Below are 15,987 nucleotides of genomic sequence, written 5' to 3'. Positions count from 1 at the left end.
ACTCAAATGAAGCTTCCAAAACAGACTGGCATTGCGAGGATGGAAGTACAGTAGCCACAGCAGACAGTTCTCCTACAGGAAGAACAGGACCCTTCCTCCTCTAGTCTTGCCGTTACCCCAAAGCGCTGCCTCTTGATGAACCGTAACAGGTGACAGCTAGTGAACCAGAAGTGTGATTTGCAGCATCACAAAGCTCAGGGTTTGAAAGTTCAGAGATGATAGTTTAATCCTTGGCCCAGTGGCCCATTCAAATTCTTAGAGAACTAGGACTCCAAAGGTTAAAACCTTTACCTTGTATTTCCTAGTATTTGGGGAAAAGGATTGTCTGATGCATGGAGGTACTGCTTCACAGGTGACATAAATTAAAATCTGAACTGTTTTATTTTCTGGGTTCTGATATCACATAGAACAGACAAACCCATAATTAATCTCTTTTGGATGTTCTGGAACTAAACTTCTGCAGTGTGGTGACGAGGTCCTATTTTCTTCCCTTGAAGGTTCAGCTTCTTCCCTTTGGCTTTGTCTGGAAGGAGATTCATTTCTTAGGATGGTGTATTGCACACCATCTGTGGTCTCCAGTACCAAGGTCACCCAGGGGGGCTCTCTGTGCTTCTCTCTTGCCCTTCAGGTCACGATGGCTACAGAGGTTAGAGACATCCAAAGGGTCAAGCCAATCAGGGCAGCATACCCTGGCCAGCGAAGTGGACCAGGTTTAGGAAGAAAGTATCTCTCTCAGGTGGTGAAGTTGGGACACGTGAGCTAGCAGCTGCTGGCAGCCCTGTTTCCCACCACGAGGAGGAAGCCACTTTGAAGAAAAAGAGAATGGAGCCCACATAGTGAGAAAAGCAGAGAGAAGTGGCAGAGTTCTCCAACTTTCCAGTCCTATTTGCAGTTGCCCTGAAACAGCTACACCATCACCCAGTGTGAACACCGGTTGCTTGTATGAATCCAACATACTTTGTTTTCCCCTCATATTTATTCAAACTGGTTTTGCCTATGATTGGTATCTATAAGCAGCTCTGTTGTGTGCTTTTTCTATATCATTTAGAAAATTAACCTAAAGCGGTGGTAGTACTATAAGATTGAGGAAGAATGAGGAAATGCATGTAAAGCACTTAGCATGATACCTACCATATAGTACATTTCACAAAAGATTGTCATGGACCCAGTATTGGGTCATGAAGAGCCTAGCTTGTCACTAGTCTGCTGTGAATAGCAACTTCTCTCTGCACCCCTTTTTACTGCTTTACTATGCCTTTGTTTTTCCTTTTTCCTGATACCCTGTTACTGTCAAAACCTAACAAGGCATAGGGATGTAGCTAGTCACCCACAAAGGCGGTGCATCACTTCTTCAAAGACATTACCTTAGTGCAAGTGTCTGCGGGGAAAGGTGTCCACTTAGACTTGAGTGATTTGATTTTCTTTTCATCTTGTGTTAGGCATCCTTGCTGTTCTTCTCAGCTATCACATAATCTGTGTCCTTCTTCCTAATTGATGATGTGAAAGCTGCACATTTCAGTCTATCTTCTCTTCAGTTTTTTCTTTTTATTATATTTCTTCCAAATCTTATTATATCTCTTTTGCATGTTGCCTTCTCATGTGAAAAGTCTGGTTATTTATTTATTATATTTCAGAAGATCGCTGTAATATTTTTAAGTGAGGATTATAACACTCCTGTATTCTTTTGAGGCATGAGACAGGAAGCTAAATTAAATTAGAAGGTGTCTTGGCAGTCCACGAGTCAATGTAAGAGGATACCCTCCCCCCTAGGTTGCTTGATTTAGCCATCATTGCTGCAGACTTGAGAGGATAAAAGTACTTAGTTCTTCAGAAATTGATTTTCAGTTATCAAACCAGACAGCTAATGATTATGCAATTGCTATTTTAAATGAATGATTTAAAAATAAAAATAGAACATAATTGTTTTATGTGTCTAAACAACTATCTCTGCCTCGTAAATACAAAGATATGGGGATGTACTCAATTACCAAAAACAAAAGAGAACAAAACAAAAATCCAAAAAGCATGTGGGGCAAGTAATGTCAAGAAAGATTTCCTACAATAATCAATGGAAAAATTGTTATTAGGGAGGCAAATGGATTCATATGAGTTCTACCAAGCTTGGCCAAGTGTAGCATTATCAATTTGATACTTTCAGCCACACAGGGTGCTAATTTAAATGAGTTGATTTAAACTGACCTTCTAAGTGACTGAAATAACTGTGTTGATTGTTCAGCCATGTGGATCTCAAATGCATTGTTTGAGACAAATTTCAAGCTTCATGAGTGCAGTGAGACAGTGTGATGTAATAACGATACATCCACGTTTCTGTCTTGCGCCCCAACCCTCCTCTGCCTTCTTTGCTTATACATCCTACTGCCCACTGGACAGTCCACATGAATAGCCACCTGACACGGTTTGGCTCTGTGCCCTCACGCAAATTGCATTTTGAATAGTAGTCCCATAATTCCCATGTGTTGCGGGAGGGACCCGGTGGGAGAGAATTGAATCACGGGGGCAGTTTCCCCCATCCTGTTCTCGTGGTAGTAAATAAATCTCATGAGATCTGATGGTTTTATCAGGGGTTTCCGCTCTGGCGACTTCCTCATTCTCTCCTCGCCTGCTGCCATCCACGTGAGAGGGGACTTGCTCCTCCTTGCCTTCCGCTGTGAGTGTGAGACTTTCCCAGCCAGGTGGAACTGTGCGTCCAGTTAAACTTCTTTCTTTTGTAAATTGCCCAGACTCAGGTATGTCGTTAATAACAGCAGGGTGAAAACGGACTAATACAGCAACTTAACACATTCAGAACAGAATTCTCAACTTCAGTCTGAAAAATCTGCAACCGTTTTTCTCTTTTCTATTGGACCAAATGATACCGATCGCCCAACCTCTCTTTAGGCCAAAATCCTAAATTATTCTTGGCTTGCTCACATCCCAGAGCTGCTTCATCAGCTGTGCCTTCAAAGGATACCCCAGTTCCAGATGTTATATTTTAGCACCCATAGTGCTCCTAACTGGTCCAAGCCTCTCTAATTTCTCTCCTGTATCTTTAGTAGCCCCCTAAGTGGTTCTCTCTGCCTCTCACCATTCTCTACAGAGCAGCCACCAGGATGGTTTAAAGACGTAAATCACCTTACGTCTTTTGCATACACAAAGTGCTCAACAAGCATCCAATACACTCAAAGTAACACCCAGGTGATTTGTATTTTCCTTATTTATATTTCCTATAATTATGAATAATTTTTTAACATAAAAAACAATTTTTTAGACATTTTTACTTTTATGAAGGATGTAATGTTTTAAATCCAAATTGAAAAAAGTATTTCTTGGTACAGCTTTGCTTTTTTTTTTTTTTCTTTTGTTTTGTTTTGAGATGGATTCTACTACGTCACTCAGGCTGGAATGCAGGGGCGTGATCTTGGCTCACTGCAACCCCTGCCTCCTGGGTTCAAGAGATTCTTCTGCCTTAGCCTCCTGAGTAGCTGAGACTACATGTGTGTGCCACCATACCCGTTTAATTTTTGTATTTTTAGTAGAGATAGGGTTTCACCATATTGGCCAGGCTGGTCTTGAACTCCTGACTTCGTGATCCGGCCACCTTAGCCTCCCAAAGTGCTGGGATTACAAGCATGAGTCACTGCGCCCAGCTCAGCTTTGCTTTCTTTAATCACTTTTTTTTTTTTTTTTTGGAAACAGTCTCATTCTAATTCCTAGGCTAGAGTGCAGTGATGCTGTCATAGCTCACTGCAACCTTGACCGTCTGAGCTCAACCTATCCTCCCACTTCTGTCTTTGAATTAGCTAGGATCACAGGTGTGCACCACCACACCCAGCGAATTTTTTCATTTTTTTATGTTTTGTAGAGACAGGGGCTCACTGTGTTGCCCAGGCTGGTCTCAAACTCCTGGTCTCAAGCAATCCTGCCACCTTGGCTCCCAAAGTGCTGGGATTACAGATGTGAGCTGCCACACCTGGCTGAATTATTTGGTTTGCTACACTTACCCTGATGCTGACTTCAGAGGCTTCCTTTTGTTTCGACTATTTTTATTGCCAATTGGATAAAAGATAGTACTCAGTGACACTGGAAGACAGCATATTACAGTGGAAAAGGTACAGGTCTTAAGCCACAAGATGTAGGATCTGGTTTTTTTGTCAATGGATTTGCCACATGGCTTTAGCCAGTTGACTTAAACTTTCTGTCCTTCATCTAAAAAAACTGAGGATTTTTGTGACGATCAAATTGGTATTAGAAAGTGTTTGGTAAAATATAAAACACTCAATGAATGCTAGTTAAAAACAACAGAATTACTCAATGGTTAGATTGAATTGTAAAATCTGCAGATAGAGTAATGAATTACCTAAAACACTTACTAAAGTAAGGGTTCAAATGAGTATTGCATTTATTACATGTAATAACCCAATATCCATATGCATAGAGGACAATTAGTAGATGTTAGATGCTAGCTGAATAAAAATTAAATGACAGAGGTAGAGTTGAAGTAGATCTGCTCCTTAGCGGAGACAACTATTCATAACTCAGAGAAAAATTTTGCCTTGTTAAGTGAATAGGCTTTCTAATACACTGTGAGGGCGCAGTTAAGAGCATAGACTGGGCAGTGAATGGAAACAGTGCTCTGTTCTGGGTGGGGAGAGAGGTAACTAGTAGTTTTTAGGCAGAAGCCACAGGCTGACCTTGAGCAAAGGGAGCCTCTTGGCAGACAGTTCTAAGAGAAGCTTGTTTTGCCAGTCCTGGAAGCACCGTAGATACTAGAAATGATGCCTAAGGAAACAAGCTCTTTGTCCACTGGGAAAATTTAGAGTTGGAGCCTTAGAAGAAGGAACAAGAAAGGTTTTGAGATGCTTATTTAGTTTAAAGCAACCCAACATTTACTGAACACCAAACACATTGCTAGGTCCTTTTGTATATCATCATATTTGATTGTTACCATGCATTTTTTAGGTAGATGCAATTATCACTTTACAGATGGGAAAACTCTAGACTCAGAAGGGTTAGAGAAGTTTTTCAAGATCACCCAATTAGGAAATGAACAATTTGGGATTGAAATCCAGTTCTGTTGCCTCTTTACATTATATTCTCTTAAATGTCAATAAACTTCTGTTTAGTAGAAGACTTATATTTGTTCATATTAAAGATTTTCAGTGAGATAGATCTGAGGGTTTTTTAAAAGGGATTTTAGCAGTCTTTGATACCAGGGTATGATGCTGTTAGAAGCAACAAATCCCAGTAATGGGTAAAGCTGCTTTCTTTAACAAAGGAGGAAAATTAGAATTATGGCTCAGCCTCTGAAAGATTATCATGATTTTTTCAGTCGGATATTTTCCTGGCAAAAAACTACTTTGCTATTTTGAATATAGCCTTTACAACATCCGAAAGAATCTTACCAAATCAGTGTGTATTATGTAAGGAACCAAGGTTTTTTCTGCACTGAAAGTTCTGAATGGTTTCATTCGGGTGTAGGCAAATGGCATGGCTGCCCGTAATTCATGACCTGCTTCATAGAGTCAGGGACATTATTTGACAAGGACACTGTTTCATTAACATTTTTCTGCTCCAAGTAACAAAACAGAACACATGATTTCAATGAGAGCTTTTCAGTCTTGTGGGCTACCTTTCAAATACTTCAAGACAAGATTTTTGTGTTGGGGCAAATCCAAGATTTAGTAAAATCCAGACTTTTAAAATCCAGCTGCCTTTTCACAAAGATTCACATTTTCTAATGTATTATGGACATACATAAGCTGCTCCTTTGAATTTTGTTGGCTTCATATTTTTTTTTAGAAAAAAAGTCTCTTAACACCAAAACAATTAAGATTTTTTTCAATTTATGTTCAACTATGTAAGGTAAATCTAAGAATATAGAAATTTTATCATGCTTTATTTTTCTTGGCAATTTATAGCAAGGGTCTGTAACATAAATTTAAAAAAATCATCTGTCCATAAATATAATGACAGTTTAGATTCTCTTTAGTTAATTTAAAATAAAAATTAGTCTAGATATCTTAGCATGGAAATGATGGATTGTATAAAACTAACCATGTATAGTACAAATAGCGTGCTGACATTCTAAGTTATCTAGAGTTAACAATACTTTAACTTAATGTCTTTTAAATGAAATATTTAATCACAAAGTTATGTTTTAAACTATTCAGAAAAAATTAAAGACAAAATGGTTTGGCATCTATTTCATGTGGCCCCTGAAATCAATCAGTGAACCTCAAGCTACGGTTTAAGAAACTATGTTTAAGAGGAAGTCCAAGCATTAGTTAGCCTTGGTATAAGAATGACAGTTTCTATAATCTGTAAGATTTGGTCTCTTTATTATAAGAATAATTAATTGTATGATTCCATTATATGTCAGTGGCTTTCTATGATCAAATCAAGGATAGCAGATACCACATTGTCTGACAGAATCAAAATGCCCTTTATTTTAGAAACACTTTTCAGTTTTCCAAGTTTCCAGGTAAAGTATTTTGTATGCGATAGGGTTGCATTTCAGTTATCTGCTTTGTGTTAGAAAGCTGTCCCCAAATTTGGGGTCTTCAAACACCACTGATTTTTGTGGTTCTGCAGTGATTCTTTTATCACACATGGAGTTGACTGGGATCACTCATGCAGCTGTATTCAGCCGAGAGCTTGGTTGGGACACCTTGGTGTGTCACATGTCCTCTTTCTTTAGCAGGATAGCTAGTACCTCCTTACAGATGGCAGTAAGATTCTTAAGAGGGAGTGAGCTGATGTATAAGCCTCTGCTTGTAATATATTTGTAAATATTCCACTGATCAAGGCAAATACATGGCCAAGTCCACGTGGGAGGGAACTTTAATTGGGTGTGAATATTGAGAGTTGTGGTTAATTGGGGACTATCAATGTATCTGCCACAGGCTGCTACTTCTGTCTTAATCTCTGTTGGCCTCTACCCTTTTGTCTGGTAATAGAAGTCCTTATTTTTAACAGGATGCATGGCCACCTAGAATAAAGAAAACTTTTCCTATTCTATTAGTAACATTTATCAAATTGTGGCTGGGAAGCTACATCTTTGAGGAATAGGATTCAAGCAGAAGTGTCATATGGGACTTCTGAATAATGTCTTTATTGTGTATGTGTTGCTGTTGGACAAACTTTCACCAAATCTGGCAGCTTAAAACAAAAAAAAAAACCTTTGTTTTCTTACACAGTTTTCAAGAGTCAGGGTTTTGGGGTTTGGGATATCTACGCTGGGTGACTTTGATTTAGTGTCTCGTGTGATTGCAGTCAATATACCCAGAAGATCTATAGTTACTGAGATGTTGATTGGGGCCAGAGGATCAATTCCAAGGTGGTCTCAGTGCCTCACTGGCTGTTGGTAGGAGACCTCAGTCCCTTACCATGGTGATCTCTCTGTAGGGCTGCTTGAGAGGCAGCTAGCCTCATGCCATGGCAGCCTAGCTTCTCCGAATGAGTGAGCCAAGAGAAAGAAAAAGAGAAAGGAACTAAAATGTTTTTAATGGCCTAGCCTTTGAAGTCACATATTATAACTTCTGTGTTCCTTTGGTCACACAGACTAGCCCCGAGGATTGGGAAGGAACTATACAAAAGTGTACGTACCAGGAGGCGAGGGGCAGCGGGGGGCCATCCTGGGGCTGCCTACCAGAGCTTCCTTAAAGGTAACGCGTAGATGTTTCTTCTTAGTTTGAGTTTTGAATATTTTTCAATATTCTAAGCAGTTATCTGAGACAAAGCTGAGCAAACCAAATTCTATATACAACGTTCTCCACAGTATAGCGAAGCTCCAATTTTTTGTATGTTTCCTTCTTATGATAGGAAAATAGAAAAAAGTCATTTCTTACAAGTGAAAAACTATTATGACAATATTAACTGAGAATTCTGTTCTCTAACCTAGTAGAAATGTTTCTGGATTGCTTGAAAACACTTAAGAAAACATGGCCTAAAAGAGAAACATTGCTGTCTTGTTTATATTCACTGCAGAAATAATTATAGATCATTGTTGGCAAACTCATTTTTTTTTAGAACGAACTACAAATGGGGCAGTAGAAACTGTGTGTGGTATGGAAATGAATTTTCATATTGGTCAGTTTGGCTATTGCTTCCTGCTATATTCATGGCAGAGCTCTTGGTTAAATCCTGTGTTTAGCACAATCCAAGAAAATACTGTAATTGTTTACATAAATATTAAAGAGAAAGTCACATCTTATCTGTTTGGCACAATGGAACTTTTGATGATTTAATTCTATCAGTGGATCAAAGCATTGACTTCATGTCAGGGATTCATGGTTTTAGATTTCAGTTTGTCCTTTCCTTAATTATGTGTCCTTCACATGCTCTAAAAGGCAGTTGCCTTATCTGTAAAATGGGAGTAACATCAAATTCACAGCGTACTGTTATATATAAGATAAGATACATAAAGCTCATTGTAAGCACTTGATAAATGGAATTGTTGTTGGCTTAATGTTCTTTAGATATTTATTAGGATTAGTGTCTTTGGTGAATGTTAAGCATCTTGTCTAACAAGACCTTCACTTTAAGGCTACTTATTATGTGTGTGTTGTGTGTGCGTGTGTGCACGCGTATGTGTGCTTGTGTTTAAAAAGAAGAGATTAAGTCACTGAGGAGCCAGAATTAAGGAAGTATGTTTCCATTTTGAAAGCCTCTTCTATTGTAAAATTTCTTTTAGCAACTTGAGTTGTGTTAATACAGACAAATAACTAGAAATGGTCCATTCATCCATATATCTAGCCAATTAGTTATCCAACATTTATAAAGTCTTCATCATGTGGTGAGCAATAAAAATGCAAAGAATAAGATCTTACCCTACCTTTAAGGGTTTCACAATCTAATAAAGATTTATATAAACATAAAGCAGCGCTTCAGCTGCCATATTTATAATGAATCAGTTATTAGTTGCTTATGACACTAGATGCTTGCACAGGAAGAAGCACTTAACTGATCGGTAGAGGATCCCTAAGGGGTGGATGTTTCATCTGGGTCTTGAAACGTGAATAGTTTGTTAGATGGCCAAGGAGAGAACTGGGATTGTCGTAAGGAAAGACAGGACTTTCTGGAGAGAGGCTGTGCCTGTGAGAAGATAAGAAGGATCAGAAGAGCATGGTGTATTCTAAGGAACCTCTGTGGTTTCGAATGCCATGACTATGGAGTGCTTAAGGATGGTGGTCAGGGCAAGGCTGGAAAGGTAGGAAGGGCCAGATTATGAATAAGTTTGTATGGCATGGTAAAGAAGATAGACTTTACCTTGTAGATGTTGGTGAACGAGTACAGGATTTTTAAGAGGGAAACAAACAGATTAGCACTTCCACTCTGGTGGTAGTGTGGGATATAGACTAAGGGATTGGGAAGGGAGGCTGAGAGACCTGGTGGAGGCTACTGCAAGCATTCGGAGAGGCATGGAGAGAGACTGGACTAAGGCAGTGGGGGTGGATATGGAGGAAAGAAAATGTGTCTGACTGGCCTGTGTATGGGGTGGGGGGTGGGGAAGGGAGTAGGAATGAGAAAAACTCTTCTGCTAATAGGAAGAACTAGTAGTGGAGTTCTAGGAAGAACTCTAGAAAGACCCTTTTGGGTTTTGATTTGGGTGACGGAGGAGATAATGTATACCATTTTGGACATGACAAGTCTGATATGCGGGGTAATCCTGGTGGAGACATCCTGTACCTGCTAGATGAATGTGGTTCAGGGATGGAGGGTGCTGGAGAGGCTGTAAGTCCAGTCCCTTTTTATCAAGCAGCTGCATGTACACAGCATTGAAGCTGGCTCTCAGAGTGGAGCCTGCTGCAGGCAGAGCTCTGAGGTCGATGCCGTTTACCACCTCCATACCTTTTAAAATACATCACTGGCTGCTTTTTATCTGACTCATGTCTACCTTTTTAGTCCTACCTTCTACTATTTATTTTTTTGTATTTATCTTTTATCCTGGTTACTCCAAACAACATGCAGTTTTATGGGTAGTTTTATACTATTTTATGAATCCATCATGATATCCAAGTTCAGTGAGTTCACAACTGCCTTCTGCTTTAAATTCTCTTCCCACTTTTTACATCTCATTGAAATTCCACTTAATCACTACTTTCTCTAGGAAGCCTGCCTGGATTCCTCATCTTTTTAAGATAACTTTTTGTGCACAGTTCTTAAGTACACAGCATGTTGGATTTTATATCATTCCAGGACAGTATTCATAAATATTACATAAGTTTAACATTTTATGTGAATGAAATTATCTGTTGATTATTTGCAGTATTCCATGTCAATGATTTATCTGATTTACCTGTACCTATGAATGGGAGTATACTACACTTAGTTTTTTAGACATACTTCCTGCAACAAACAATATATCATAAACGATTTTCATGTTAGTAAATATATGGCTTCACTATCTTTTATAGTTATATGATATTTTAAAATTGTATGCCTTTATTATATTAATGATTTTTAAAATAGTACTATTTCCCGATCTCTCTGTTTTAAAATTTACTTACCTATATTTTCCTGCAGATCGTAAGGTCCTTGCTAGTAGGAGCTAAGTTTTGTTGGAAGGCAATTCTCTGGATTGCTTGTTTCCTGCACATATTGAGAACCGAGACTCTGATAGTCTTTGTTCTGGACATTTTTTTTTAAGGTTGTTTGTATACTGTAAGCCCTAGAAGCTATAGTATCTTTCATTGAAGCAGAGAGCATGCATGATTGCTAAGTAGCATAACAGAGATAATGTTCACCTTCAGAACAAATGTTGGACAAGTTTGCTTGCAGCCCATTATGTAAGATTTGAGTGTCCTGGGCTCAGAGTGCCCTAACTGTGACCCAACCCTTGAGGGACTTTAGGGGATGAATGGAACTGTGTTCATGCTACTGGCTGTGCTCTAACAAGCCCGTTGTCTGATGCAATAGTCTAGTGCCTTTTTCCAGCATCCATGATACTGTGACAGCCTCTTTTGTGAGCTTGCAAGTAGGGTTGAATCTCACACTTTTCAGTTTATATCTCAGTACATATTGTTACTATTATTATTGTTGTTTAAAAAACCTAGCATTTATTAGGTGCTTACTATGGGCTAAATTTTACATGCATTTTTTTTCTTTTGTCACATAACCATGAGTAAAATGTTATTTCCTCATTTTATAGATGACCAAATTTTATGAGGATGTGAATAACAAGATCATGTCATTAGGAAGTGGTGGAGTTGAGAATCAAATCCAGGCCTTGAAGTCCCAAACTATTATTTTGCATATCATTACAGAATAGCTGCATGGAGAGATCATCCCAGGGATTGTTAGTACTATCATTGGGTTTCTTTCTTTCTTTCTTTCTTTCTTTCTTTCTTTCTTTCTTTCTTTCTTTCTTTCTTTCTTTCTTTCTTTTTCTTTCTTTCTTTCTTTTTTTAGAGATTTAGAGTGATTTTACCTTTATTTCCTTCGCTTTAAGCCATTTATGAAATTTCACAATGATTTCTGGGGTGGGGGCAAAAGGAAGGCGATGTTAAGAATCATCGGGGCTGTGGCCCAGTCAGTCTGCAGAGGTGCAGTCAGGGTGGGCTCTCACGGGGGCAGCTGGAGGAGCACATGCTGCCCCGTCGGCAGGTAGGTGATGTTCCGAGAGCGTGAGAGCTGGTATGCGATGCCCTCCGCAGCTTCCAGCTTGTGTGGCTTGATCATGCCGTCCCCTGAGGTGGTCAGTGAGTTGGTGATCATCTCAGCTGCCTTGGAGCTGCCCTCAGCAGAGATGATGGCTGTCTTTTCCTGCTGCTTAGCCTTTTCCACCACAAATCTGGCCCTCGCTGCTTCCTTGTGAGCCACCTGTTAGGCTTCCACAGCTTCTGTGAACTCCTTCCCAAAGGTCAGATGTGTCAAGGACACGTTGTTCAGGATAAGCCCAAAGGTGGCTGCTCGCTCGGTACCTGGAGACCAGCTCTCTCTGGGTGATTAGTGCTCCAGCATCAGAGTGAACCACCACTGACTTGAGGATTTTGGTCATGATGGATGGGAGCACGCGCTCATCATAGTCCTCTTTGATGCTGGTGAAGATGCGAGGAAGCTGGCTAGCAACGGGCGGGACGAGGATGTGCAGTGCAGTGTTGACATTCTGTAAGTCTTTTCTACCAGCGACTGGCACATTACGTTTTCGAGAACGGCAGTCAAAGATAATTGGTTTCTGTCCACATGGGATGAGAGGATGAGAAAGTGAGTCCCTTCCCCTACCACAATGTCCTGTGCTCTACAGAATCGGTCAAAGATGACAGCTCTGTGCCCAGCATCCACATTATATAAAGCAGAGTTCACCACATCTCCTGCAACAGCTAAGGTCAGGCCAAACTTGCTGATGGACTCAAACACGCTGGCAGCCACATTTTCTTCTGCAGGACCCTCTCACAACCTGCTTCCCCTGTGACCTCCACACGGATTCCCCAGCCATGCATACTGCCTAGGTTAATTTCTTAATCTGAGTGAATGAATTCTTTGGGTCAAAGAAAATAAACACGGGGGGGAGGGATCTTTGTGCACTGGGAGGCTTTTCCCACCCTCCTCAGAAAATATGACAAGAGATAAATTCTATATATATACTCAACCAGCTGAGGGAAATAGGATATACATGTTGGACATAATCCTTGCTCTCAGGATCCTGTAGTCTTGTTTGGGAGGTTAAATTTACTCATAGTAAGCAATAAGCAGAAAGTAAGATAGCATTCAATTAAGCTTCACACTGAATGGTTCAGGCAATAAGTAAGTTATCAGTTGAGAGAAAGCCACGAACAATCGGGGCTGTGTACATTGGGAGATATTTGTGGAGGAGGCAGGGCTTGAGCAGAGCCGGGAAGAAGGAAAGTCAGTTCCAGGTGGAGTCAAAAAGCCTAAAAATTCTCCGAGAAAATAACACACTTGATTTCTGTTCCAGGAAAAAATACTTCTCATGCTTGATTTACTCCTTATATGGAGAGAACAGTTTTGCAGTTTCGTGTCCTTTAAAAAATCACAATATGTAGCTACGCACGTGCACGTGCGTGCGCGCGCACACACACACACACACACACACACACACACCCCATACACAAAGAAACAAAACCCACCATGCTATTTTCTCATTTGCACTTAACTCAGAGGTTATGAGTCTTTTTTCCTGGTGTGGATCTTGCCACAGGCTCCTGACATTCTTAACTTGATTGGATCCCTGCAGTGCAGTCTACTTCAGACTACCTTTTTTAGACCACTTCAAAGTTTTTCGATTTATTCAGCAGAATATATCAGCCTGTCAGCTTTGGAGAGCTAGTGCCTGCAGAAGATATATCTTTCCTCTGCAGGTGGCACTGGCTGCCAATTTTTCTTTGGGGTGAGCTCTTGTTTGGAAGCGGCCCTCCGTGGTTTGAGTACCAGTCAGTCACATTGCAGTTGATCTCCTTTTCTGTCCTCTGCTCTATCTGGATAATGGCTATACCTGCTGTGTATGAGTGAAGAGAGGAGCCTATTGTATTATTTCTTTGCTTTGTGATTAGCAAATTACTTTTTGCTTAAACTGGGTCATCCCATCTCTTTTTTCTTGCCTGAGCAATTTATCTGCCTCTATCATTTCCTAGATGTTGATATCAATGTCACTTTGCCTTAGATGTTGTCCCTTGAGTCCTTACAGTTCCTGCTGTCTGCCTTCTCTTTGATTATTTGCCATCTACTCTGCAGAATGGCTTCACTCTCCTCCTGCTGTCCATCCTCATCACATAAGCAATATGGTTCAGCTAAACTGCCATGAGCCTTCCCCACTGGGCTTCAGAGAGGAAGCAGAAAGTTTCCTCTGGGATAGTCAGAGACCTTTAGAAAGTACCTCCATTTACTTCTGATAGCACAAGACAGAGCTTCAAGGCAAAACATACTCATTGTCGTCAGTTTTACTAAGTGGATTTTATGAGATGACATTGGCTTCAAAAGTAATCATGGAGAGAAAAGACTTCTCTTCTTTTCTGGAGTTTTCTTCCACTCTCTCTTCTTTCTGAATGTGAATTTCCTTCTGCACAACAGATTACCAGGGGATTAATTTTAAAAATTCAACCAAATTAATTATAAATCCAGGCTGCATTTTAAGGCACGCTAAGCTCTAGTAATCGAAAAGTCCAGAAGAGGCCATTGAGCTCCTTTTTCTTCCTTGCGAGAGGGAGGATCCTTGAGCATCCAGACAGATGGGTTTTGAGACTCCTTATGGGTATCTTGTAAAACAGGGAGTGGGAGGAGATGTGGCTTATGGTAGATGGGTCTGTTTTTAACAAGTAACAGTTAGTAGTAATGAGGATTGTACACTATTAATAAAACAGCCAAGGAAAGGACTGGAGAATTATGATAGCTAATGGTCTGAAGAACATTTACTATAAACCTGATTTTATGATACATTTTAGAAGAGCAGTTTGATCGTCAATATTCACTCTCTCATGACATGTTGCACATAAAGTCTGATCCCAGGAACATCTTTAAAATACCTTCTAAAATTATAGAAGACAAGAAAAGATAGCTTTCATATGCTAGGGAAGTTCTCTGAGGCTTTTGCCACTCTTGAAGTAAGAACCTTCCATCAAATTATTTCCACTAAAGATTTACCCTTAGGGAAAACTCGTAGAGAAGTGAAAAGGTCAGCTCACAGAATAATATTTAAACTTCTGAAAAAAAATGAGACATTCAATCAAGTGGTAGGTGGCTCACAGGTGCCTTGGTTTTGAATTTCATGATAATCACAAGGTGTTTTTGTTATCTGTAAAGTGTTTGGTCTTTTAGTTACATCTTTAACTTATGAGGAAAGTTCGCTCTTTTCTGCTCACAGGTGATGGCAACTATTGGTTGACTCTTCCTCTGAGGCACCAATGTTAGTGAACACTCATTCACTCCACCCCAGGCACTGTGGGCAGAGCTGTGATTGCAAGCATGGCTAGTAAAATCAGTGCAGAGATACTTTCCTTCCATTATTCCCTTAGTTTCTCGGGGCATATTTTAATTTGGAATAAATTGCCCTAGCTTCCCTTAAACCAGAAACAGAACTTCATTGTATTACTACTCAAATTGCCATTTTTTCTAGATCTCTCAGGAGCAATTCCTAATTCAGTCTGAACTGAACAATGAAGAAATGTGTTGAAGAAGGAAAGTTAAAAAACATACTTAGAACTTTTAAGTTTTCTGTAAATGAAATCTTCAATATGGGATTTTGTAACTATTTTTTGCTTTGTGTATACACCCAAAACATAAACCACACTTGTATTCAGAATAAGTATGAAAACAAGAAAACACATCCCAGTGGTATATATACTTTATTCGTGGGTTACTTGATGTTTTCTATGATATCTCTTCTTTCTGCCCCTTTTTGTGTTAATGATCTATAAACTATTTTATTAACTCATAGGTTGGTAAAATACTTTTATCATGTACTCCCCAAATATCTTTATATATATTTATGTATTTATACATTAAATGCACTTACTATTATACTAATATATGTATATTAAAATATGTACAATAATTTAAATATAAGCTAAAAAATGTATTTTAAATATCTTGCCCATATATACGTGTGTGTATTTTTTTTTTTAAGGGATGGAGTCTACCTCTGTCACCCAAGCTAGAGTGCAGTGGCACAATCATAGCTCACTGCAGCCTTGAACTCCTGGTCTTAGGTGATCCTCCTGCTTTGGCCTCAAAGCACTGGGATTAGAGATTTGAGCCACTGTACCTGGCCTTGTTTCAAATATATCATTTATTAATAGCTATGATATTTATTTATTGATAGTGTCATTTATTAGTAGCTTATGGCACAACAAGAGTTAAGACAAGAGTAACTGTTAACCATAGTAAATGTAAATTCATATTTTATTTTATTTTTTCCTTTAAAAATGGTTTGTTACTGACACATAATAATTGTACATATTTATGGGGTACATAGTGATGCTTGAGTACATATAATATATAGTGATCACATCAGGATAATTAGCATTTTCATCC

General features: G+C 39.3%; 1 pseudogene; it reads right to left on the bottom strand.

Moving 5' to 3' along the window:
- Positions 1–11,562: 11,562 nt before the first annotated feature.
- On the bottom strand, positions 11,563–13,887 carry LOC108291577 (annotated as a pseudogene).
- Between the last annotated feature and the right edge of the window lie 2,100 nt (positions 13,888–15,987).

This window comes from Cebus imitator, unplaced genomic scaffold, assembly GCF_001604975.1.
Source record: "Cebus imitator isolate Cc_AM_T3 unplaced genomic scaffold, Cebus_imitator-1.0 Scaffold460, whole genome shotgun sequence".
NCBI classification, from domain to species: domain Eukaryota; kingdom Metazoa; phylum Chordata; class Mammalia; order Primates; family Cebidae; genus Cebus; species Cebus imitator.
The sequence above is the reverse complement of the archived record's forward strand: the minus strand, read 5'-3'. Positions and strand labels throughout refer to the sequence as shown.